This window comes from Trachypithecus francoisi, unplaced genomic scaffold (genome assembly GCF_009764315.1).
Source record: "Trachypithecus francoisi isolate TF-2019V2 unplaced genomic scaffold, Tfra_2.0 Lachesis_group17, whole genome shotgun sequence".
NCBI classification, from domain to species: Eukaryota; Metazoa; Chordata; class Mammalia; order Primates; family Cercopithecidae; genus Trachypithecus; species Trachypithecus francoisi.
Window position 1 is genome coordinate 93,376,175 of NW_022681462.1, and position 23,890 is coordinate 93,400,064.

Consider the following 23,890-nt stretch of genomic DNA (forward strand, 5'->3'; position numbering starts at 1 on the left):
CTTTTTTTCCCATTTTTATGTAAAAAAGAACATGTGGCTTAGTTTTACCTTTTAAAATTTCAATATGTCTGAATTTGTGGTTGTAAGTGATCACCAAAAGAATTAGTTTGAGACAATTTCTAACCTCATTACAAATGCAGGTATTTTGCCTACTTTGAAATGTGCAAGGACATATTAACCCTTCTTTTCGGAAATCAGTTTGACTATATTTCCAAATCTTTAGTAAAATATGCCCTTCCCTCTCAGAGCTCAGAGAACAGCAACAAAAGTCCAGTATGCCAAGCTACATTTAGATCCTTACAAATAATTTACTGTTACCTTAAATGTCTTCAAAGCTAAGACTCATTGTCATGATTTACTTAACCAAATATAGGATAATATTTGAAGTTAAAAATATATGTGCACACATCCATATCATATATCCCCAATAGCCATGAAATCACAGATTCCTAGAACTAGAAAAGACTTTCAGAAGCATCCCAGTTCAGCAGTCATATTTTACAGAAAAAGATACAGAAGTCCAGAAAGGAGAACCGCCTTCCGCATATTTTAGCTTAAATGTTTCCTGTTCTACAATGACTATACAGCCTAAGTTAACCACCTCAGTCACGGTCTGTTTTATTGCTGTCTTAATTCTCCACAAATCACTCACCAGTGTCTGCTGACTCTTTCCTGCCTGTCCTTATGTTTGTCTATTTATTATATGAACTCTTTCTTCTTCCATTAGAATATAAATTCCATGAGAACAGGGATCTCACAAACACTCAATAAATATTTGTTGAATAAATGAATATCAAATCTTTAAAAACTTGTCCAAGGTCACCCTTAAAATGGCAGGGCCAGGACTCCTGACTTTCAGTCTGATATTCTTGCCATTAATGATGAAGGATTAGACCATGCCGCTTCCCCCGATATGCAAGCAAAATGATTTGCTTGGAATAATGAGAAGATCTCCTTACAGAGTGGCCAAGCACTTTTGTTTGATTTTTATTAGCTTGCCATAATTCGCTGACAGTGATTTCTGACCAGCCAGTTGCTTCTCATGTCACAGCACGTTTGTCCCAATATAAGCAAGAGATTTGAAATGCTAGGATATAGCTCCTTGTGTCCTTTTTCCTAAAATAATTAAAGTTGACAGAGCATCCATTTTAATTGGTCCTGCAAATACTTGGAGATGTTGAGAGTTTCTCCTTAGGAACAATGGGTTCTTTCCTTTCAATATTTGCCCTCTGGCCATTGGCATCGTTGGGGGCAAAAGAAGGAACCCTGGATTGTGTACTGTGTGCATGCTAATCTTTAAAACTATCTTGCAAAGTGGTTAACCAGCCTCTCTGTTTTAAATGAGGTCACATGACCAATTTAAGGTGATACGTGGAACTCAAACCCAGTTCTATCTGATTCTAAAACCTATATTCTTGGCCATGTACTACACTTCTTCCTATTTGCCAGGGAAATATGCAGCACTAATATTTGAATAGCCTTGGACTAGATAAAGCATAGCCTTTTTCCCTTCCCACTGTGACTTTACATAGATTAAATTTGGTTAGAGATGAGAAATCAGGGGTTTGAAAGAGAATACAAAACATTGCTTTATCTTTTACATTTGTCACTGTCTCAATACATAGTACTGTATATGTTAACTGCTGCTTAATTCAAATATTGAAAAATGCTGTGCCTAATAACTGTTGTTTGAACAGGGCAATATATGTGGAATATTCACCAAATATTCTTCAAGCATATGTCATTTGACATGTACTGTGCTAACTCTAGGGACAGAAAAATACACAAGGCAATTGGTAGTAAAATGTTTGGGCTTCCTGGCCACCAGTCACTAGCTCTGTGAGCTTGGAAAAGTTAGTAAATCTCTCATAACCTCAATTTCCTTGTCTAAAAAATGGAAATAACAATACAATACAATTGTTGTAAGAATTAAATAGGCTAATACCTATAAAGCTCTAATTCTGGTCCCAGTAAATGGACCTAATTGGTGAAGGACCTCTACACCAGTGGAGAACATAGATCTATCAACAAAGAAGTAGATACCCTAAAGGGTTTAGATACTGTATTGATTTGTTCTCATGCTGCTATAAAGAGCTGCCTACAACTTGGTAGTTTATAAAGGAAAGAGTTTTGATTGACTCACAATTCTGCAGGGCTGGGGAGGCCTCAGGAAACTTACAGTCATGGCAGAAGGGGAAGCAAACAGGTCCTTCTTCACATGGCAGTAGGAAAGAGAATGAGAACTGAGCAAAGGAGGAAGTCCCTATGAAACCATCAAATCTCGTGGGAACTTACTATCACGAGAATAGCATAGGGGAAGCTCCCCATATGCTTCAGTTACCTCCCACCAGGTCCCTCCCACCACACATGGGGATTATGGGAACTACAATTCAAGATGAGATTTAGGTGGGGACACAGCCAAACCATATCAGACACTGTGGTAAAAGTCTGCACAGTACACAGGCATCAAAGGAGGGCACGCAGCCACTGTCTGGAAGCAGTGAGGAAAGGCTCACTGCTCTGAAGGGGTGATACTTAAACTGAGTTCAGCCCAGCTGGTGTATGGTGTGAAGACAACAGCCACCAAGAAAAGAAAGTGGAAGGAAGCAGACCAGATCCGGGGCGGGGCGCAAGTATCATGCTCAGGTTTGACTTCTGTGCTGCTCAGGCAACACAGAAGGGTGTGGCCAGGGAAGCAACATGATCAGATCTGTGTTTAGGGAGAAACCCTCTGACCTCTGCATGAACAATGGACTGGAGAGGTCTGGCTGGAGGGATGCCAGCTGGAAGACAAAATCAGTGGTCTTATTGCCTGGTCTGGCCCTGAACTTGGTACTAGCTGCGAACAAACAAGAGGCTAGAAAAGAAAGTTTAAAGCGTTCGTATCCATGGACTTGGTGTCTGCTTAGATATGGGGGCTTAGAAAAGAGCTTATTTTGCCTCTGATTTTTGCTTAAGTTACCAGGAGGAAGTGGTGCTGCTCAACTTATTAGCACATGCAGGAGGAGAATCCAGTTTTGTGGCAAATGACACTAATTTCAGGGAAATCATTAGTAAGTTTTAATTCTGAACAACGCTTTTTGGCAGATGGAAGTGGAGATATAGGGAGGCTCTGTTTATCCCCTTCACACAAGCATCCTTTCTTCATAGCTTTAGTGTGTCCTAGTTAACAGTGACCACTTCCTAGGAAGTAAACTTGAGTTTAGCAAATGTCACTGGATGAGGTCTGCTCTAACACCATCTCTGGGTACCCTTTTACTAGGCTCAGGTCAAGTCTCAGTTGTGCTTTGTAATGGACTAATCATGTCCGAGTGCCTTCTGCTTAGAGGTGTAATGATCTCAGCAGTGATGATCTTTAGTTAACATGTTGCACAACAATATCTTCTCTTCAATCCTCCTACGGATAAGTGAGAAAAACATCGAAGGAAAAGGAAAAAAAAATGTCAGGAAAAATGAAAGTATGTGAATGTTGGGCACTGGTAGAGGAAATAGAATAACTGGGGATAACTTTTTATTTGGAAATTTGAGGTTTACAAAAAAGTTGCATAAATTATGCAAAGTATTCTGTATACTTTTTACTCAGATTCATTAAATATTAATATCTCAGATAACAAAGCTACATTGTTTCAATACTATCATCTAATTTACACATAATTCAAATACTATTCATTGTCCCACTACTGTCTTTTTTCTGGTCCACATCTAATGTAGGTTGCATGTTGCACGTCTTTATTTTTTATCTTTTTTTTTATTTTTGTGGGTACATGGTAGGTGTATATATTTTTGGGTTACATGAGATATCTTGATACAGCCATGCAGTGCATAAAAATCACATCAAGATAAATGGGGCATGTATCACCTCAAGCATTTATCCTTTGAGTTATAAACAATCTAAGTTATACTTTAAGTAATTTTTATATGTACAATTAAGTTATTTTTTACTATAGTCATCCTGTTGTGCTAGCACATACTAAGTCTTATTTATTCTTTGTAACTCTTTTCTTTTACCTATTAATCATCCACTTCCCCTGCAACCCCCTCAGCCTCTGATTACCATCCTTCTATTCTCTATCTGCATGAGTTCAATAATTTTAATATTTAGCTCCCACAAATAAGTGAAAACATGTGAAGTTTGTCTTTCTGTGCATAGCTTATTTCACTTACCATTATGACCTTCAGTTCCATCTGTGTTGTTGCAAATCTTAGGATCTCATTCTTTTTATACCACACTTTCTTTATCCGTTCATCTGTTAATGGACACTTACGTAGCTTCCAAATTTTAGCTGTTGTGAACAGTGTTGCGATAGACATGGGAGTGCAGCTATCTCTTTGATATACTGATTTCTTTTCTTTGGGGTACAAACCCAACAAAGAGATTGCTGGATCATATGGTAGCTCTATTTTTAGTTTTGTAAGGAACTTCTAAACTCTTCTCCATAGTTTTTGTACTAATTTATATTCCAACCAATAGTGCATGAGGGTTCCTTTGTCTCCATATTCTTGCCCGCATTGGTTTTTGCCTGTCTTTTGGATATAAGCCATTTTAACTGGGGTGAGATGGTATCTCATTGTAGTTTTGATTTGCATTTCTTTGATAATCTGTTGTTGAGCACCTTTTCATGTACCCGTTTGCCATTTATATGTCTTCTTTTGAGAAATATCTATTCACATTTTTGCCCATTTTTTAACCGGATAATTAATTGTTTTCTATAGTTGTTTGAACTCCTTGTATATTCTGGTCAGATGGGTAGTTTGCAAATATGTTTTCCCGTTCTGTGGGTTGTCTCTTCACTTTGTTGATTGTTTGCTTTGCTGTGCAGAAGCTTTTAACTTGATGTGATTCCATTTGTCCATTTTTTGATTTGGTTGCCTGTGCTTACTCAAGAAATCTTTGCCCAGTCATCCAGTGTCCTGGAGAGTTTCCTCAATGTTTCCTTTTTCTAATTTCATAGTTTGAGGTCTTAGAGTTAAGTCTTTAATCCATTTTGATTTGATTTTTATATATGGTGAGAGATGGGGTCTAGTTTTATTCTTTTGCATATGGATATCTGGTTTTCCTAGCACCATTTATTGAAGAGGCTGTCCTTTCCCCAGTGTATGTTCTTGGCACCTTTGTCAAAAATGGGTTTACTGTAGATCCCTGGATTTATCTCTGGGTTCTCTATTCTGTTCCACTGATGTTTGTGTCTCTTTTGATGCTACTACCCTGCTATTTTGGTTACTACAGCTCCGTAGTATAATATAAAGTCAGGTAATATGACTCCTCCAGTTTTGTTATTTTTGCTCATCAGAGCTTTGGCTTTTCTGGGTCTTTGCACCTTCATATAAAGTTTAGGATTGTTTTTTCTATTTATTTAAAAAATGTCATTGATATTTTGAGAGGAATTCCTTTTGAGAGGAGTTGGGTAGTAGGAACATTTTAACAGTATTTATTTATCAATGATATTTGCCTGTAGTTTTCTTTTTTTGTGTGTCTTCGTCTGGGTTTAGTATCAGGGTAATACTGGCCTTGTAGAACTAGTTTGGAAGCATTTCCTCCTCCTCTATTGTTTGGAATAGTTGGAATAGGATTGGTATTCTTCTTCTTTAAATGTTTGGTAGAATTATAATACCAATCCTGTCTGGTCCCAGGTTTTTCTTTACTGGGAGACTTATTATGGCTTCTGTCTCATTACTTGTTATTGATCTGTTCAGATTTTAGATTTCTTCATGGTTCACTCTTGGTAGGTTGCATGTGTCTAGGAATTTATCCGTTTCCTCTAGATTTTCCAGCTTACTGGCATATAGTTGCTTATAGTAGCCGCTAATGGTCCTTCGAGTTTCTGCAGTATTGATTGAAATGTCTCCTTTTTCATCTTTGGTTTTATTTGGGTTTTCTCTCACTTTCTGTTTTCAAGTTAATCTGTCCAAAGATTTGTCAGTTTTATCTTTAAAAAAAAAAAAAAACCCCAATGATTTGTTTTAGTGATCTTTTATATTGTTTTCTTCATTTCCAATTCATTTATTTCTGCTCTGATCTTTATTGTGTCTTTTTTCCTATTAATTTTAGATAGATTTGATTTGTTCTTGCTTTTCTAGCTCTTTAAGATGCACTGTTAGGTTATTTGAAGTTTTTTTTTTTTTTCCTTTTTGATGTAGCCACTTATAGCTATAAACTTCCTTCTTAGTTCTGCTTTTACAGTGACCTATAGGTTTTGTTATGTTATGTTTCCATTATCATTTGTTTCAAGAAATTTTTCAGTTTCCTTCTTGATTTCTTCATTGGGCTACTGCTTGATAATATTTCCATTATTTAAATGTTATAAGACTTGTTTTGTGACCTATCATATACTCTGTCCTTGAGAATGATCTATGTGCTGAGGAAAAGAAGTATATTCTCCAGCTGTTGGGGAAATATTCTGTAAATATCTATATTCAATCCATTTGATCTATAGTACAGATTAGGTCCAATGTTTCTTTGTTGATTTTCTGTCTGGGCAATCTGTCCAATGCTGAAAGTTGGGTGTTGAAGTCTCCAGCTATTATTGTTTTGGGGCCTGATATGGTTTGGCTGTGTCCCCAACCAAATCTGATCTTGTTGTGGGACGGACCCAGTGGGAGATAATTGAATCACGGGGGCACTTTCCCCCATACTGTTCTCGTGGTAGTGAATAAATCTCACAAGATCTGGTCTTTTTATAAGGTGTTTCCCCTTCCACTTAGTTTTTCCTTCTTTCTTGCCTGCTGCCATGTAAGACATGCCTTTCACCTTCCACTATGATTGTGAGGCCTTCCCAGCCATGTGGAACTGAGTCCATTAAACCTCTTTTTCATTATAAATTATTCAGTCATGGGTATGTCTTTATTAGCAGAGTGAACATGAACTAATACACGGCCTATGTCTTTCTTTAGCTCTAATAATATTTGCTTTATGTATCTGGGTGCTCCAGCATTGAGTGCATATATATTTACAACTGTTATATCCTCTTGCTGAATTGACCTCTTTATCATTAGTCATCTTCTTTGTTTCTTCTTATAGTTTTTGTCTTGAAATCAATTTTGTCTTAGTTACTATATTAGTCCATTTTCACACTGCTGTAAAGAACTACCTGAGACTGGGTAATTTATAAAGAAAAGAGGTTTAATTAACTCACAGTTCTGCATGGCTGGGGAGGCCCCAGGAAACTTACAATGATGACAGCAAATGAAGAGCAAGCACCTTCTTCAAAAGGTGGCGGGAGAGAGAGGGAGGGAAGCACCAGACACTTATCAAACAACCAGATCTCATGAGAACTCTATCACAAGAACAGAAAGGGGGAAGTTCACCCCCATGATTCAATCACCTCCCACCAAGCCACTCCTCTAACAGATGAGGATTACAATTTGGGTGAGGACACAGAGCCAAACCATGTAATTCCATCCCAGCCCCTCCCAAATCTCTTACATCTTTCACTTTTCAAAACCAATATGCCTTCCCAGTAGTCCCCCAAAGTCTTAACTCATTCCATCCTTAACTGAAAAGCACAAGCTCAGAGTCTCAATGAGACTGAGACAAGTCCTTTTCACTTACGAGCCTGTAAAATCAAAAACAAAGTAGTTACTTTGAAGATGCAGTGGGAGTACAGACATTGGGTAAGTGCTCTCATTCCAAATGGGAGAAATTGACCAAAACAAAGGAGCTACAGGCCCCATGCAAGTTCGAAACCCAACAGGGCAGTCATTAAATTTTAAAGCTCCAAAATAATCTTTTTTGACACCATGTCTCATATCCAGGGCTCAGTCATGCAAGATGTGGGCTCCCAAGCCACGGGCAGCTCTGCTCCTGTGGCTCTGCAGGGTACAGCCTCCATGACTGCTTTCACAGGCTGGCGTTGATTGCCTGTGATTTTTTCAGGTCCACAGTGCAAGCTGTAGGTGAATCTACCATTCTGAGGTCTGGAGGATGGTGTCCCTCTTCTCAAAGCTCTACTAGAGGCAGTGCCCCAGTGGGGACTCTGTGTGGGGGCTCCAACCCCACATTTCCCCTCTGCATCACCCTAGTAGAGGTTCTCCATGAGGGCTGCACCCCTGTAGCACACTTTTGCCTGGACCTCCAGGCATTTCCGTACATCCTCTGAAATCTAGGTAAAGGCTCCCAAAACTCAACTTGTGTCTTCTGCACACCTGCAGGCCCAGCATCATGTAGAAGCCACCAAGGCTTCAGGCTTGGCTTGCACTCTCTGAAGCAGCGGCCTGAGCTCTGCATTGGCCCCTTTTAGCCACAGCTGGAGCTGGAGTGGCTGGAATGCAGGGTACCATGTCCAAGGAGCAGGAGGCCCTGGGCCTGGCCCGTGGAACCATTTTTCCCTCCTAGGGCCTCTGGGCCTGTGATTGGAGGGGCTCCCATGAAGATCTCTGACATGCCCTGGAGACATTTTGCCATTGTCTTGGCTATTAATATTTGACTTCTCTTTACTTATGCAAGTTTCTGCAGCTGGCTTGAATTTCTCCTCAGATAACATTTTGCTTTGTTTCTGTTTTTGTTTTTCTACCACATGGTTAGGCTGCAAATTTTCCAAACTTTTATGCTCTGTTTCCCTTTTAAACGTAAGTTCCATCTCTGTCTTTGTGCATATGAGTGTATACTTTTAGAAAAAAACGAGGTCACATCTTAGACACTTACTGCTTATAAATTTCTGCCAGATTCCCCAAATTATCTTTTTCAAGTTCAGAGTTCCACACATCTCTAAAGCATAGCAAGAGTGACCTTTATTCCAGTTCCCAATAACTTCCTCATCTCCATCTGAGACCACCTCAGCCTGGATTTCATTGTCCATATCACTATCAGCATTTTGGTCAAAACCATTAAAGTCTCTAGGAAGTTTCATACTTCCCACATCTTCCTGTTTTCTCCTGAATCCAAACTGTTCCAGCCTCTACCCATTACCCAGTTCCAATGTTGCTTCTACATTTTCAAGTATCTTTATATCAGTGCCCCACTATCTCGGTACTGATTTTCTATATTAGTCCTTTTTCACACCGCTATAAAAACCTACCTGAGACTGGGTAATTTATAAAGAAAAGAAGTTTAATTGATTCACAGTTCCACATGGCGGGAACTTCTAATCATGACAGAAGGTAAAGGAGAAGCAGGATCTTCAGAAGGCAGCAGGAGAGAGAGGGAGTGGAAGGTGCCAGACACTTACCAAACAACCAGATCTCATGAGAACTCTATGACAAAAACAGCAAAGGGGAAGTCCGCCCCCATGACTCAGTCACCTTCCACCAGGCCATTCCCCCAAAATGTGGGGATTATAATTTGAGATGCAATTTGAGTGGGGACACAGAGCCAATCCAACTCCTGCTCTTCTCTGGTTTCCATTGGCATGGAATATCTCTTTTTTTCCCCCTTTATTCTGAGCGTATGTTGTCTTTATCGGTGAAGCATGTTTCTGGCAAAAGATCATTGGGTCTTGTTTTTTTTATCGACCACTCTGTCTTTTGATTGGAGAATTTAGTCCATTTCCGTTCAAGGTTATTATCGATAAGTAAGAACTTACTCCTGCTGTTTTGTTGTTGTTGTTGTTGTTGTTGCTGTCTTCTCTTCCTTCTTTTCTTCTTTCCTGTCTTCCTTTTAGTGAGGTGATTTTCTCTTGTGGTATGATTTAATTTCTTACATTTTATTTTTGTGTATCTGTTGTATGTTTTTTGATTTCAGGTTATCTGTGTGTCTTACAAATACTGTGTTATAACTCATTGTTTTAAGCTTATAGTAAGTTAATATTGTTTGCATAAACAAACAAGCAAAATGAAAAATAATAAAAACTCTACAGCTTAACTTCATTCCCCGGCTTTTTAACTTATTGTTTTATTCTATTTATATCTTATTCTGTAATTTCATATTGCTACTTCTAATGCCAACCCAGTCCCACAGAGTTTATTCTAACCTTCTCCCTTTTCTTATTTGTAAACTCCTCTCTCTGTCAATAAGAAACTTGGGTGTCATTATCCACAATATATTTATATATTTGCTCAATCCTGGAGTACATATAAATTTTGAAATTACTGGGTAGAATACAATATTTTTGTAGAGCTCTTTTTATCTTTAGACTTCAAGTAAGAGTACTAATAATTCTTTTCTTTTCTTTTTCTTTTTCTTTTTTGAAAGTGTCTCACCCTGTTGCCCAGGCTGGAGTGCAGTTGACTAGTTGTGGCTCACTGCAGCCCCATCCTCCTGACTCAAGGATCCTCTTCCCTCAGCCTTCTAAGTCACTGGGACCACAGGCATGCACTACGATGCCTGGCTAATTGTCTGGTTTTTGTAGAGATGGGGTCTCACTATGTTACCCAGGCTGGACTCAAACTCCTGGGTTTAAGCAGTCCTGCTGCCCCAACCTCCCAAAGTGCTGGATGTGTTATAGGCATGAGCCACTGCACCTGGCTTATCTGGTTTATATTTTTCAAAGTCAGTTAATTCCTTCCTCCTCCCCGCTCACACACACACACACAAACACACACACACAGACATGCCACCTTTAGTATGATTATCTTATTCACTTATTAGTACAGTTAGGTTTCTTGTATTCTTTTTTTGAATATGTGAAATATTAACATGGGCCGGGCGCGGTGGCTCAAGCCTGTAATCCCAGCACTTTGGGAGGCCGAGACGGGCGGATCACGAGGTCAGGAGATCGAGACCATCCTGGCTAACACGGTGAAACCCCGTCTCTACTAAAAATAGAAAAAACTAGCCGGGCGAGGTGGCAGGCGCCTGTAGTCCCAGCTACTCCGGAGGCTGAGACAGGAGAATGGCGTAAACCCGGGAGGCGGAGCTTGCAGTGAGCTGAGATCCGGCCACTGCACTCCAGCCTGGGTGGCAGAGCAAGACTCCGTCTCAAAAAAAAAAAAAAAAAAAAAAAGAAATATTAACATGGAATGTGAGATCATTCTCTGGGATTTAGTGCTTTTTTCCATATTCCTTGTGGTATTTTGAAATTTGGACATGCTTGGTCTATAATTGTGCTGAATGTGTGGGTTTTGTGTAGTTTTATTTGTTCTTGTCATTCTGTTTTATATTTGGAGAATATATAGGTAGATATAATTCATTGGTTGCCAATTTCTTCTGTTACCCTAAAGTCTCTCTGAATAATTTCTAACTGGAATAAAACTTAGAGTCAAAATTAAAACTCTAGAAGTAACAACAGAAATCTCTTTTCCTTAAGCTGTGAAGATGCTACGTGCTGCATGTTTTGAGGGCCTTCCATGGACTTCACATTAGCCTTCATATGTGTATCATTTCATCTAAACATTGTAATAACCCTGTAACATAGGGAATCTCATCACTCCATTTATCACATAAGGAAATAGGCTCAAAGTGGTTAAGAAATTTGTGTAATACCTCAATGCTAAAATATGGCAGAATTATATATAACTCTGAACTTTCCATACTAGTAGCTACCATAAAGGCTCAGTGTTAACTCAGTTTTAGATACATAGAAAGCTGTATGTGTATGTCTGTATATTATGTCATATGTTATGCTATATTATTCTCAAAGTAATCTGATATTGCTAGTTAGGTATTATTACCTTATTTTTACATATGAAAGCACTGAGGCTAAGAGAGGTATTTTTATGTGATTACACAGCTATTAAGTGGCAGGGCCAATATTCAGATCTGAGTCAGAATAATACACTACAGTGAAAAAATTTTCAGCTGTGTAAATTATTCGATTAAAACTTCATCAAATTTAACTCAAACCAAAGTATGGCCTTAGCTTCAATAGCAGCTGTTTAAAATGAAAACACATGGCTGGGTGCAGTGGCTCACGCCTATAATCCCAGTACTTTGGGAGGCTGAGGCAAGCGGATCACCTGAGGTCGGGAGTATGAGAGCAGCCTGACCAATATGGAGAAACACATCTCCACTAAAAATGCAAAATTAGCCCAGCGTGGTAACAGGCTCCTGTAATCCCAGCTACTCAGGAGGCTGAGGCAGGAGGATCACTTGAACCCGGGAGGCAGAGCTTGCAGTGAGCTGAGATCGTGCCACTGCACTCCAGCCTGGGCAACAAGAGCGAAACTCCATCTCAAAATAAATAAGTAAGTAAATAAATAAATAAATAAACAGACAGACACACATATATTTATAGGGGGTCACATGGTACTATATGATTGATTATTTGTCCTAGAGAAAAAATGTATAAGGCAAAATCTTTCTTCTTATCTTAACACAAAATATTTCCCCTTATATGTTTTTAAGTGTTTCCTAAAATATGCTTATGTAAAAATATGTATTCCATATTGAAGTGACAGCGGCACTTATGGAGAGTGATTACGGCGTGTTGTATTGTGTAATTTCTCTGTTTACAGGTATAGTAAAATAAGTAGGGTGCTGTAAAGCAGGGCTCAGAATTGCAGTTGTTGGCCTCTATGTGTTTAGATACGTTTCCGTACTCACAGATGTGTAGAAACTCCTTGGGAGCCTACATTCCTGTTCTTTAATTGGATTTCTCCCCATCCCAAGGGTGTGTTTGCAGTGCCCTAGGAGAGACTTTCTGTGGCAATTAAAAACCATTTATTCGTAAGCAGTTTATAAACAGGCACTCATTTTCCTACTCCTTACCTGGCAGGGGAGATACCATGATCACAGCCTTATATGAGCTGTGCAAGGTCAAGTATTTAGAAAATTGTTGCCAGATCTGCATCTGTTTTTTAGTTCTATAGAAAAGGGAAAATAAGCAGAAAATAGCACCCTTACTTTTAATGTTTAAATTTTAGTTATTTTCCATACTTTGATATTTTCTATTTAATAAAATCCATAAATATCCAGAAATGGACAACAATAGAATATATTATATTTATATTTTCCTATCTAATAGCAATAATTCAGACTATATTTAATAAAAGTAACTAACAGTCATAATATTGTTTATTAAATACTTGCTGTGTGCCAGGCACTGGTCTAAGAACTGCTTGGATTGGTGGGGAGTGTTGGTAGTCAACAGCTTATGACTGGTTTTGGTCTTCTCAAAATTCCCTTCCGCAGAGATATTAGTTCAATCCAGTAGACACAACAGACAGTATTGGCCACCTGAAACCTTATCAAAGGAGTGGCTTTAACAGGCAGAGGTCTGGTTAATTCTGTCACCTTTTGATATTTCTGTATGTTTGTTGAAGCTGAGGATTTTTGTTTGTTCTGTTTTTTGAAGCCCCGCCTACAACAACATCTCAATGTGACTTTATTGTGTTCATGAAAGGTACTGCACAGTTGTTTTGCAGCTTCAAATCAAGTGTCGTTATATGAGTCTCTTAGGAGCAGGCTAACAGCTTACGAATTCTTACGGAAGATAAGAGTACGGTGGTTACTGTTCTGTGAGTTACCCAGAGTAATAAAATAGTAGTAAAAAACATTTTTAAAAAGAATATGGTGGTTACTGTCACTACTGCCAGGAATAATCCTCATGTTTGTAAATCTTTTCTATTTATAAAGTACTTTTAAGTGTATTAATAACTACATCATATTTGTAAATTTCTAAAGATAAAGTAAGCAGCTATCAATACTTACAGGAAGATGCATATTTCAAAAGTACCTTAATTTAAGATATTTGTGTTCACTTCCAGGAGCCATAGAGAAATTTGAGGTTAAGACTGTCTTCTACTGATAATAGGTGACTTAGTTCACTTTTTCAAGGACAGTGACTCTGTCTGATAAGAAGGCTGCAGCTACTTGGCAAATTGACCTACACAGCAAGGGCTAAAGTCACCTAATTCAATGAGGAGAGAAACAGTGCTTTCAGAGACAAAAGGGAAAAAAAAATTCTTATGTTTGAGTCACATTTGAATTTTGTTCTTTAAAATCCTAGAATGTTTTGTCAGTGGTGTCGATATGAAATAATCACTAAATATTATAGATATAAACTATTACAGGTGTAAAATAATCACTATTATAGGTGTAAACTGTTGGACATTTTCATCTCCAGGATTTTGTTTGACACTCACTGTGGAAGGGGTGGGGATGTTAAAAGAGGTATATGTTACTTTTTTCTTCACTGGGGAAAAGGACAAAGAAAAAGAAAATGTAGTAAAAAAAAAAAATAGCAGTTTATTTTGTTTATTTTCACTAATCTGTGGAAGGCATGCTTAAGAGTCATTTGAAATACCATATTTATTGCACAAGTAAATGAGATTTTAAAAAGAGATGAAAATCAACCTACAATTTTATTTTCCTAAAACAGACATATTTCCCTGTTTTCCTGTCCTGTCCTGTCTAGTCTATAGACATAATTCTTAGTAGAAGGAATCAGCAAATAACCAGCTTTTGGCCAGGCACAGTGGCTCATGCTTATAATCCCAGAACTCTGGGAGGCCAAGGCAGGAGGATTACTTGAGCCCAGGAGTTCAAGACCAGCCTGACCTGTATGAGGAGACACCATCTCTACAATAAAAACATAAAGGCCGGGTGCGGCAGCTCACGCCTGTAATCCCAGCACTTTGGGAGGCCAAGGCAGATAGATCATGAGGTCAGGAGTTCAAGACCAGCCTGGCCAAGATGGTGAAATCCCACCACTACTAAAAATACAAAAATTAGCCGGGCATGGTGGTGGGCGCTTGTAATCCCAGCTACTCGGGAGGCTGTGTCAGAGAATTGCTTGAACCCATGAGGCAGAGCTTGCAGTGAACTGAGATCTCCCCACATGCACTCCAGCCTGGACGACAGAGCAAGATTCCATCTCAAAAATAAATAAATAATAAATAAATAAATAAATAAGCTGGGCATGGTAGCATGTGCCTGTGGTCTCAATTACTTAGGAGGCTGAGGCGGGAGGGTCACTTGAGCCCAGGAGGTTTAGGCTGCAGTGAGCCCTGATTCATGCCACAGCACTCCAGCTTGAGTAACGGAGTGAGTGAGACCCTGTCTCGAAAAACAAAAAAAATCCAGCTTTCTGTTTTTACTATTTGGTACATTATGTGGATGATAATATAAGTAATACCTATCCTTTCTTGTGTGCCTACTATGCACCAATCTTTGCCAGCTACTTTATTCTCATTATCTTATTTAATATTCACAATCATCATACAAGTATTTGTTATCTCTCTCCTATGGAAGAGGAAAAATCAACCCTCAGGAAGGTCAGTAAGGTCTCCAAAATAAACATTTTTCTGTATTATTTTGACTTTATCATCACTTTTTGAAAGCCATGTATTAATCAAATTTACCTATTATCGTTTATAATTCCTGTAGTGAGATATGTTGAAGCATTTGATAACTACCTATAATTTTCACATTAAAATGTATTCTATAGTAATTTCCCATTGTAACTATCTGGAGACTTACATGAGTTCCCTGTACTCTTCATACTTTTATGAAATGTGTTTAGATGCTGGGAACATATATAGTGTATAGGTACTATCCTACTTTCTAGCAAAGAGAATTTGACTCTTTTCTAGGTCCACATCCATGGTAAGTCAGGTACCTTATTTTCAAGTATTTTGGAGAATTCACATTTCCATAATATTCGTACTAATCACATGTTCTCACAGCCTCAGTAAGCCCCTGAGGCCCATCTGTTTCACCTTTTGTGATCTGTGATGTTAGGGCAAGACTTCCTTCTCTAGTTTGTTTCAGATAATTTGTTAGATGTATGACATAGTTGTTTCTTCAACTTAAGGTTAACTTTTCTAACTCTTACTGAGCAATGTTAGCTATAGTATGCACATACATTCAGCCAAAGATATCTTTGAGAAAATAAGTAGATAACATTATCATTTGTATTGTACTATTTTGCAAGAAATGTATATCGATCATTTGTTTTGCTCCATATTCCCTGCTGACCTCTAGGATTTAATTATAGCTAAAACTCAGAGGAACTGGCGTCAATATTTTCAACGTTTGGATCATACACAGTGTTCCCAAGCGTGTAGTTGTCCTCATGTTCTGGCCCCAACACACTTCATCTACCATTTCAACCACAGTTCACCTTCATGAGCCACAAACTACTACTCAGCATCCCTCTGTTGACTCCCCTCGTCTCTACCCAGTCTTCTCTTTTTTCCCTTACCTCTACATGTCCAAATGTTACTCTTCCCTCAGATCCTTTCTCGTGTGCCACCTTGTCCCCTTCCTGATCTCAGGTTAACTTCTCTCTTCTTATAGCACTATAAACTATATGTCTCTTAAGACCTTTATCAAATTGAATGTGTTACAATAAAAGCCTTCTAACTACCACCTGAGTCAGGTACTCGTATATTCAAATGGAGATCATAAAATATATATGCATACCTTAAATATTTGTGTGAAACTAAATATATAAATGAGCATTCATTTGCCAAATATTTACTGTAAAGCTAAGGCCTTTTCTTAAATATCCAAGTTAACTGTGCTTGCAGAGCAACTAAGTAACATTTTCTTCCTATGGGTTTTATGTGACCATCTAAATGAAGAGAATAAAAATGTCTATTTTCTATATGTTCAATTTCATATGTCTCACAATATAGGAAGACAACTGATTTGCACAGACTGCCAATGTCCATAATCTACTTCTCATGGAAAAGGACCCTCCCTTTGAATCATATCTGCATTTGCATAATCATATGCAAAACAGTTTGCAGTTCAGCAAAACTAAAAGGGAACATGGAGAGCATTTGACTTTTTGATTCCAGAAGCTGAGTTGAATTGAGAAGGATGTTTGAGATAGGGGTAATTCAATGGTTGTAGTCAGAGGAACACATTAAGTCCTTAATATCAGAGTAGGCCAACATAGGCAAATGGACAAGTTACAGGTTAGGAACATGGTCATGGGAGGAAGTACCATTACAAGGAATACATTAGGGCCAGATGTTTAGAACTGAAGCTGAGAGTAACAAGAGAGGGCTAGAATTTCCCTTTTCGTGATGTGTGGCATGAGACAGAGAACTCCTCGTAGGACTGGAAGACACAACCTTATCATTAGTTGAGGATCATCTCTCTATCTAATTTCTCAGGCTTTGTCTTGCTTAATTCTCACAAATTGAATGGTCATCTTTCCGATCACTGTATCTCTGCTACAAAAAGTAGATTCTCAGTTAGTATTTGTGGAATTGAATGAATATAACCCTGTGAAGTAGATGTTATCAGCACATCTTACAGATAAAGAAACTCAGACCTAGGCTAGGCTGTTTGCACCAGGTTACATAGGTATTATATAAGTGGCAAGGGGTAGGGAGCAGATGAGGGTTGGAATGAAAAACTAGGATTGTATGACTTTTGCTCTGCAAAACATATGTTTACACTTTACTTTGTTACTGAGGAAGCCTCTGTACGGTCCTACTTAATAGCCATTAAATTGTGAGGGCTCTTTATACAGCATTGAGACCCGTTTATAACACTGTTGACAGCAATTCAAACTTAATTTGCTTTCTACTCACTCCTAAGATATCAGCAAGCTTTCTTATTTTTATCTTTTAAGTTACGGTCAGGGAATATATCCTTAGCGGTTAGTAGATTTGAAAAAGCCCTCTTTTTTGTTTCATTTTGTTTGGTGTTGTATCTTTGTTTTGTTTTTGCTATAATTGATCATTTATAAAGCAATTTTATGGTTTAATAAAGGAAGGATAAGTCACCAAATACAGACTCATCTGTTGAACAGACATGCCAGTTTCCTGTGGTTCATGTGTATGTTTCTTTCTTTAAATAAACAAACAGAAACCTCCAATTATGAAAACAATGCATGTTAAACCAAGAAAAGTACCAAAAGGCAGACAGAAGTGATCATCACCAACAGATCTGTCATCCAAATGTAAACATTTTATTAAATCTATATGTAGCCATTTTTCTGCTGAATGCTTTATACAAATTATGTCACATCACGTACGGGGTTTTTTCCCCTCAAATTGTATCCTCCTTATTCATCTTTATTTTTACATCATGATTTAGTTTGTTTTCTGCATTTTGTTTGTATAAGCATTTTCCTCTGTGAAGTTTATTCTGATTGCATTCATTTTCATCCTCCTTTTCAAATTTTAGGTTTTTATTGAGATAATTATAGATTCATATCCAGTTGTAAGAAATAATACAGAGAGATTTCTTGTGCACTTTGCCTAGTTTCCCCTAATGGTAACATTTTGCAAAACTACAGCATAATATCCAACCAGGATATTGACATCGATACAATTTGCTGGTTTTATTCAGAATTTTCGAGTTTTACTTGTACTCATTTGTGTGTGTTTGTGTGTATTTAGTGCTATACAGTTTTATACCTGTATAGGTTCATATATCCAGCACCATAGTCAAGATGTAGCAAATCCATATGGCTTTGCAGCAGCTCAGTTCTTGCCTTCTTGAAGTAAAGAACTCATCCAAAGGGCATACGGCAGAGAGAGCCTGAGGCAAATTTTTGAGCATGAGAGCTTATTAACAAGTTTTAGAGCAAGAATGAAAGGAAGTAAAGTACACTTGGAAGAAGGCCAAGCAGGCAACTCGAGAGATTCGAGTGCCCTGTTTGACCTTTGACTTGGGGATTTACACGTTGGCATGCTTCTGGGGTTTTGTGTCTCCCCTCCTTTGATTTTTCTTTGGCACGAGCTGTCCACATGCTCCATGGCATGCCAGCCCTTAGAAGGGGCTGTGTGCACAGCATGTTTACTAGAGTTGTACGCATCCTCACTTGAGCCATTCTTTTCTTACCAGTGTAGTGTTCCTAGAGGATGTTCATATACCAGTTAAACTCCACCATTTTGCCTCTTAGTGTGCATGCTTGATTGAGCCCACTCACTCAACTCCTGAGATCCAATCAGGAAGCTAGGGATCACCAGCTTCAGGAGTTTTCTTTTGGGAGACTGCCTTTCCCTGATCTCTGCTGCAACCATTTACTATTTTAGAGAGACAGTTTAACAACCACTTGACCATCACCCGATGGTCACCTAACGTTCCTGGTGTCAAGGGAGCGGTGTCTGTTTCCTCTCCTACTCTGCTCATGTCTGCCTAGCTACCCACTCTAACAAAGATACTGAGTAGTTCCAACAGCCCAAGGATCCCTTTTATAATCACATCCACCCCATTCCTAACCCCTGACAACCATTAATCTTTCCTTCATTTCTAAAATGTCATATCAAAAATTTTACATAAATGGAATCAGACAGTATGCATGTAACCTTTTGTGAATGACTTTGTTTACCCAGCAAGAGAGGTCAGGGTGGAACTCTTCCTTTTTATCAGGAACCCATTCCCAGTAAAACTAACGCAGGTCCTAGCTGAGCCTTAATTCATTCAGAGCATCACTCTTGTGACCTAATCACCTCTTAAATATCTCACCTCTTAATCCTATCACAGTGGCAATTAAATTTCAACATGAATTTTGGAAGGGACATTCAAACCATAGCAGATTGAATACATGTAAATCATTTTTTTTCTTTGGAGCTATTATAAATAATACATGTTTATTTTTGGTTTTCACATATTTATTGTTAATATATAACAATGTGATTGATTTTTGTACGTTGACCTTGTATCCTGTGACATTCCTGACTCATTTCTTAGTTTTAGGGTTTGTTTTATTGTGTGTGATTTCTTGGAATTTTCTATATAGACAATTAATCTGCAGATAGAGTTTTATTTTTTCTTTCTAATTTATGTGTCCGTTATTTCTTTTTCTTGCATTATTGTGGTGGCTAGATCGTTCAGTATGGTGCTGAACGAGAGTGGTAGGAGTGGCTGTCCTATCCTGGACATGTAATATGGAAATCTCCCCTGCATATTTGGGTCAGTCCCTTTACCTTCCCCACTTTTAAATATTATCATCTTGAATATCATATGGTGTACAATTTTTGTTCTGATCATCAACTATGATTTAGAACATGTATATGGAAAAGAATAGTCTATTGTATTTACCCTTATTTTTGCCCTTTTAGTTCTTCCTTCTGATACTTCATCGTTCCTTCTTTTATCGTTTTCTGTTCGAAGAACTTTCTTTAGCCAGTATTTAAGATGAGGGCTATTAGTGTGGCAGGTTCTTTTAATTTGTCTTTGTCTGAGAATGTTTTCATTTATTTTTTTTCCTGAAGAATAGCTTTGCCAGATAAAGAATTTGTAGTTAACAGTTCTTTTCTTTCAACATTTGAAAAAAATGGGACACTTCCTTCTGGCCTCCATGGTTTCAGATAATAAATCCGTTATTATTCACATTAATATTCTCCTGCAAGTAATGTTGTTCTATCTGCTTTTAAAATTTTTCCTTTTCTACCTACTTTTCAAGTTTCAAATTATGGTGTAACTTGACATGAATTTCTTTGTGTTTGTCCTATTTGGGAATAATTTAGCTTCTTGAATCTGTAGGTTTGTGTCTTCTATCAAATTTGGGAAGTTTTTAGATATGTCTTATCATGTCTTTTAGCTTCACCCTCTTTCTCCTTTTCTTCTGGGATTCTAAGTGCAAATGAGCCTATTTGAGCTCTGTTCTGTTTCTAGCTCCAGAATTACGAAATACTAGGTCTGGGTGGGCTTCTTATTTTTTATTTATTTGTGCATTTGTTTGTTTTGGCTGGGGAGACAGAAGACGTCCGAATACCATGTTCTTCAGGCTTGCAACTCCAGGCTAGTGTACTTTCTTTTAACCACTCCTCAGAATTTTCCCTTCAGTGTCTCTTATGACTCCTACAGTTTATAGTTGTGCTTTGCAGAGGAGCAGAGAGAAATGGATAAGCCATGTTGTTCAGACTGGGAGCCCTTGACATATGTTTACCTTTAATTTTTCTTTACACAAAATTCATTTTGAATTTTTGAATTTGTGGACACAAATCTTAGATTCGCACTTGTTATATATTAAAGTATATCATGATTATCCAACCAAGTATATTCTTTATTATGTTTTTAAAAATATATGCTCAAGTCTATTTTTAGGCCCATTTTCTTCTCAAAAATTCAAAATTCACCAGAATTTATTTCCAAAAGTCTTAAAGGACGTAATAAAGAAGATAATACTAACATTTGTTTTTTAAATATTTTAATATGTGGGCACAATCTTAGATTAGCACTTGTTATATTTTAAGGTATATACCAATTATCAAACCAAGTATATTCTTTATCATGTTTTTAAAATACGTGCTGAAGTCCATTTTTGGGCCAATTTTCTTCTCTCGTAGAAGGTAAAACTTGCAGCTACAGTGGTAGCAAATTTAAAATTGCTTTCTTAAGAGCTGAGTAGCTTGACTTGAAATGCTTTTTGATATGATGGAGTATGTAAGCATGCACGCACACAATGGATAATTATGTAAGTTACTGTATTTTTCACATTTTTAGTTAAAATGTGGGGGTTAAGGCTCTGAAAAGTAAGTTACTAAAAATTGAAATGATTAATGGACATTAGAAGAAAACATTTTCTGACAAAGACATACTCTTAAAAAGACCATGTACATGTGAGAAAGGTGCTATACAAAAAAAATTATCAAATGAATTTTAAACATGGAAACTATTATTTGCACACTATTATAAAAACAAATATTAAGGTTTAACTTATAGTTTCTGTTCTCTTTTTTTCCCTTATGATACAGTTTGTTTCCTCAAAATGTAGATTACAGTTTCTGAAAAGGAATAAATTTAGACAGTATTGAAAACATGATTCTTTTATTGTTAATCTCTTCCTTTTCATATAGCGCATCACATACAGAAAATAAACCATATAAAGTGTGTATTTCATAAAAAGGAGAAACTACTTGTTATTAGTTATACTGCATTTAATTATAGTAGTTGGAATACTGACACTGCTAGGAACATTGGAAACATTTCATACAATGGATTTTAAATACTTCTTAAGCACAAACCTTTCCTCTCATGTAGACACTGAGATTATCCTGCAGGAAGAAAAGGCTATCAAAACTTCTGAGATTTCAACATTTTTGGAACCCGTTCTTCAGATAGGATGCTCAAATAGAGGGACTTTAGTGAAATCACTTAACAGTCACAAAGTATCATTTGTATAGATGTGATGTTAACAAACCTGCCATCTTTTGTCCTGTTTTTTAATTTAATAGTTTTCTTTTGGCAATATCATTTTCTTTTTAAATCTTACATTAACCCTAATAATGAAACCAGCCACAAATTTATGGCAACTCCATTTGTTTTTAATATAATTTATATTAATTATTTTATAAGTGACAAATTGTCTTCATTCACTCCATTCATATGTATGTCCATTCACTAGTTAATTCACTCAATAAGTACTTACTGTGCATATACTCTATAGCAGGTATTATTTAAGGAGTTGGGATAGACCAGTGAAAAACAACAAACAAAGCTTCTTCTTTCAAGGAGCTGACATTTCTTATGGAAGAAGAAAGGCAATAAGTAAATATATAGCATGTCACATAGTTGTGAGTGCTAAGAAGAAAAATGAAACAGAGTGAAGGAGATGGACAGGTATGCAGCAATGCTCCTGTAGGTAAGGCAGTTAAACAAGGCCTTGACTGACAGGTGACATTTGAGAAACTTGAAAAGAGGGAGTGAGTCACTCAGATATCTGGCAGAAGAGGATATCTGGCAGAAGAGGGTATCTGGCAGAGGAAACAGATCAGAGTGCCTGAGATGGGAGTGTGCATGATTTTATGTATGCAAGGAACCTCAAAGAGACCCTGAGGCTGGAGACAGGTTGAAGGTGGTGAGGTTGGAGAGTTGCAGATGGATGGATGTCTTGGGTTTTTGTTTTTGGTTTTTTAAGTTTCTTTATAAATAGGCAAGGCAGCATTGCCAAACTCCCAACTCGAGGTCCAACCCTATTATCAAAAGCTTATCTAGCTTATTGAATCCTCTAGTTTCAGAACATCCTGATCTGATTATAGTTATATTTGGGCTCTGTCACTTGCTAGTCGTGCCACCAGGATAGTTGGCCTATTTCCTCATCTGTAAAGTGAGATTGCTAATACTTGTGCTGTCCTCCACACAAAACTGCTGTAAGGGTAAACTGACTGACTGTATTATGAAATTATTTCAAAAAAACTATAAAATGGCTGTGGGCTATTCTTCCATAGAAAAATGACATGGGCTTTTAAGGCAGGTTTTGAAGGATCTGATGGATCACTATGTGAACAAGGCTTCCCATAGCAATTAGAGATAATTTCATAGTACATAGCAACTTTTGTAAAATGCAGGCTTCATGGCGTGACTTTTTCAGATGGCTTCTTGGGATCAGAGCCAGAATGACCATTAAAGTAAATGTTTTGGAAATATGCATTAGTGCAGACAATTTAGCATATATACAGGTAACCATTCCTTCTCATTATCCTTTCAATGTATCATCATCTGAATGTCTGTGTACCCAAATCATTATGAACTCATCATCATGAATGTCTGTGTACCTAAATATAAAGAATCTATGCTGAGGCTAGAAAATGAGAGAACCAGACTTTGGCTTATTTTTATGCTTAAAACTGTTTTTAACCTAAAATAGCGTACATTTTCAACCACAGAGATATTGGAGATGTGATTTGTTTTAGGACTGCCTCATTGTAAAAGAAAAACCATTTAGTTATTCAGTGAAAGGAAAAATGGGTGTTTTGTATTTGGCAGAGACTACTTTTGCATTAGAAATGGAGGTATAAATAAAGGATATTTTATTTTGATTTATAGCAAAAAAAGTTCAATGACAGATACACTTTAGTAAAATCTTACATTTCAAATTAGAGACATTTTCTAGACAACATGAAAATTAGGATTTTATTGCTAATGAATATTAGGATTTCATTTGGGATAACTTAAACTTTAAAAAATTCACCTAATGTTGAGGATGGTGAAATATTACAATTTCAAATAAAGCAATTCAGTCTCTTAACATATGTTAAATGCCAACAAGCCAGTTCTGTGGAAGTCTGGTTGTTTGAATGTATTTTGTAAACAAGTTAATTAGAACCTTCCTCTGATTGTAGTGCTAAACAATTTCTAACGTAATTATCTGAAATTGAGTAAGGC

General features: G+C 37.4%; 1 protein-coding gene across 2 annotated transcripts in view; it reads left to right on the forward strand.

The window, feature by feature from the left end:
- The window catches only part of NBAS (NBAS subunit of NRZ tethering complex), a 426,675-nt gene that overhangs the window by 381,108 nt on the left and 21,677 nt on the right, over positions 1-23,890 (forward strand). The window lies entirely within an intron of this gene.